The sequence below is a fragment of the Schistocerca serialis genome, chromosome 1, assembly GCF_023864345.2.
Source record: "Schistocerca serialis cubense isolate TAMUIC-IGC-003099 chromosome 1, iqSchSeri2.2, whole genome shotgun sequence".
NCBI classification, from domain to species: Eukaryota; Metazoa; Arthropoda; class Insecta; order Orthoptera; family Acrididae; genus Schistocerca; species Schistocerca serialis.
The window spans coordinates 1,153,538,052-1,153,542,371 of NC_064638.1; positions in this window are offsets into that span (position 1 = coordinate 1,153,538,052).

Here is a 4,320-nt window from a genome sequence, read left to right on the forward strand (position 1 = left end):
GCTAGGACCTGGCCTAGTCTTGCGGTACGGGTCTCCCGCATTGTCTCCTACACTCATCGGAGTGTGGGACCGCATCATCACATGACTGGGGTTTGTACTTGGATTTCTTATTTATATCGTGGTAAAACATAATATGAACATTTGATCTATCAACAAACTTCCTGGCAGATTAAAACTGTGTGCTGGACTGAGACTCAAACTCAGGACTGTCACCTTTCACAGGCAAGTACTCTACTGACTAAGCTACCCAAGCAAAACTTATGACCTGACCTCGCAGCTTTACTTCCATCAGTACCTCATCTCATACTTTCCAAACTTGATATATTGAGGTGTAAAATTTTTAATGTAGTCTCTTTTAGTTATAATATTGAGTGGAATTTCTTAGTTGAGTGCTGCTCTTTGAACAAAAATTGATGGGTTGTAAGACTCCTTTCAGCTGATGACTAAGGACAACTTTCTTAACAAATATTTGGAAAATGAAGGCTTATGGTGAATATCCTGTAACCAACAATGTGTTCAATGCTTGAACTAAAAGTATAACAGTCAATTAAGTATGTGTTGAAATTTCATAGCAGTGTTGATTGGTTTTTGTGTATGCTGTTTCTAAAATCTTTGCTCTTACCATTACAGTAAAACTCCTATTTAACGAATCTCTGGGGACCCAAATATTTTTTCCTTAAATGGAGGTTTTGGCAGAATACATGGAAGGAGTGACCCAGAATCATAATTCAAGCACGTTTAGGTGATATAAGTGTCAGTTAATTAAGAAATTACCAGTATCCTGTGCTACAAATTTAAAATGCAGAAATATATAATTTATATATCTAAAAACAAAGATGATGTGACTTACCAAACGAAAGCACTGGCACGTCGATAGACACACAAACAAACACAAACATACACACAAAATTCAAGCTTTCGCAACAAACTGTTGCCTCATCAGGAAAGAGGGAAGGAGAGGGAAAGACAAAAGGATGTGGGTTTTAAGGGAGAGGGTAAGGAGTCATTCCAATCCCGGGAGCGGAAAGACTTACCTTAGGGGGAAAAAACAGTTTGTTGCGAAAGCTTGAATTTTGTGTGTATGTTTGTGTTTGTTTGTGTGTCTATCGACGTGCCAGCGCTTTCGTTTGGTAAGTCACATCATCTTTGTTTTTAGATATATTTTTCCCACGTGGAATGTTTCCCTCTATTAATTGAAATATATAATTTGTTACACTTTTCACTGTATGTATCTTTTTTTTAAAAAAATGAGTTAGTCTTGTTTCTTTTGTCCTTCCAGTATATTGTAGTGAAAGCTGTCACTACAACTGGTTAACCATAGTTAGAATTGATTCATCTGCATCAAAAGAAGTAAAATAAATTCTTGATAGTATAAATTTCTTGTTCAGCAGCAGTGAAACTTGATGAAACACCCTCCTCCTGTTATTCTTATTCATCATTCTCACCACCAGCTCCTATCTGTATCCCTTCATAAGCATTACACTTGCACCAGTGTCAGACTTGGAACCCAGGACGTCGTCACCACAACAAACAGTGTCCTGGAATGTTACACTTTCAGAAATATTAGTTTTGCTACTCCATACTTCATCTGGAACAATGTTGCCTTCAACAGCAGCTGTACTGCAGCCAGCCTTTGTGGTACAATTTAACAAAGTCTGTTGTTTGACAGAATTCAAAGCAGCAGCAAATATATGCGTAGCCTGTACAACACTTGCATCTCATCACTTCCTGTATCCAACTGCTACTTTGTTTTTGGTTTTAATAGAGTGTATTATGCCCAGGCCCAGAGGCTGCAGATGACTTGTGCAGCTTGGGGGAAGGGATACAACATTTACGTGTGTCAGAAATGGTGTTTCCGTGGGATGTACATCGTAGGTCAATAATAAGTACAATTTTCTTTCCTGCTTCACTCTTCCTGGCATATAAATGCCCAAAAAAGTCATAAGGATTACTGATGTCTCCAGGGACTGCTTTTGTACTTTTGAGTACAAGATACTGTTTTTGTATTTTGGAAACACCGGGGCGTTAATAGTGGCACCAGCTTTTCACTTCCATCACTATTTAGTGTACACACAATAGTGGCATAATCCTTTCTTTACTTTTTTATGTCTTTGGCATTTTTTCTCCCTTCACAAAATGATTTTGCAGGATGTGAATTATAAAAGACACCAGCTTCATCAGTGCTGAAGATGTATCTGGGCTCATAACCCTTATCAGTCTTCGCAATGTAATGTTCTTCCAATAGTTTACACTTCTATGACCAGAGCCTCACTTTCTCCACTTAACACTTTAAAAAGACAGGTTATGATGTCTCTTAAAATTATTTAACTAGCCCTTCCATGCATAAAATTTTCAATGCTGACCTCCAGAGCAATTGTGTGAGCTTTCTTTTATAGTATGTTTTTACTTACAGGAATGCTGCCAGTTCTCAGTGTGTGAAACTACTTTAAAAATATTTTCCACATCATTGAATGCAGACATACGAATGTTGTTCCTTTTTGGATCCATAGGAATCATTAGCTTCAGCATTTAAGAATGCTTACTTATTTTTGAATATGCCGCACATGTAGATGGTGCAAAATTGTATTTCTTTGCCATGTAAGAAAGATTTATGATATTATTGTGATCGAGATTGCGAATTATCATCAACTTTCGCTGAAATGTAAGCTTTCTACATTTGCAAGACAGAACTTCACAAAAGTAGAATCCATAACTTTGACACTCGAAGTAAACAGACAGTTACACTTTTCCCTGCTTTGTAGACTCGGTGACTATGACATCAGATCACATGACCTGAGTCACATGGAAATCAGTTTCCAGTTTCTTCAGTGCATCTTCCGATATCCCTACATCCCTACAATCTTGGGATGAGTTGACCGCTTGAATCAGTTATCATTTACTGTGTCACACAACAAAAAAGACAACCTATGTGAAATGAAAAGAAATTAGAAACTCGTTTGAACACATTAGAAATTACATAAAAACTGTGTTTCAATTTGCAAAATATTTTGTGTTTATTCCTTAAAAGTGGACTTCTTCTCAAAGTGAGGTTCGTTAAATGTGGGGTGAAATAACATTGTTCTTATGAGAGTTTTTCTGGGATTGACAGAAATATTCGTTAAAAGTGTGTTTGTTAATTCAGGTTTTTACTGTATTTTGTTTAATATGTTGACTTTTAGCTAAAGGTAAGTTTTGCCATACTGTACATTCATGTTGACATGGGTTAAGGTTTAACTTGTACAAAACACATTTTTACATAAAGACAGCGATAACACCACTCACCTGTTATGAGGAATTTGTAGGTGATGAGTATCAGAGGTAAGTATAGGAAATCAAGCACACATGATGAAACAGAATACTTATTTCTGCACAGAGAGAGAGAGAAGGGGGGGGGGGGGGGGGGGGAGGATCACATCGGAGTTGATGCACAAAATGTTGTTTGGATATAGAATGTAACATTGTATCACAAAAAGTACTAAAATTAACTTTTTTCCTTCTGCCTCTTCTTCTTCTTCTTCTTCTGGTAGGTTTCATGGATGGTATGCCAGATACGGAATAGCATTCACTTTTTAATGGTTTACAGAGTATAGGTGCAAGAGAAACACCTTGACCCTTCTCTGTAACATTTGTAATTTGTCTGGTTACCACATTTCCAAATACCATCTTTTGGTAACATTTCTGTGTCAATATTCTTGTTTTCCTACTCTTCTTTGTATCCTTTGAGCAGAGTGTCAAAATTACTTTCATAAACGCTCTGCTTAAATTTTCTTCATTTAACCCCTTACGTGTCATTGCCACCACTTGCTAAATAACATGCTTTCCGTCCTTTTATATGTTTCATCTTGGTGACCATTATCCTGGTAAATGTTTGCTGCTGAGTCTGACAACAATAACAATACTTCTTACCAACACCAGTGGTTCAACAAACAAACATTTACCATTGTCAAGACGAATTTTGAACATTTCACCTTCTCAAGTGAGTATATTGTCTCGTCCATTTTCTATAGATAGCGTCTTTGTAACAGAATGAAAAAGTACTATGGGGAATAGGTTTCTTTGCTTAGTAGAGCACCCATCATTTTTCTTCTTTCAGACTTAATGCAACATTCCATTTTCCAACAATGATTAACATTTCAGTTAGTTCTAACATTTGTTAAATTATGAAGTGGCATTTGTTAGCTACTTGTATCCTGCATGCAAACATAATCTTTAGTATAAGGATGAACAGTTCTGCTCTCAAAAAAAGACCAATATGAGGCATAAAGAGCTAGTGTACAATAGTGAAAAAAGAACTGCAAGTTTGTTCCCTCCCTCTTCCTA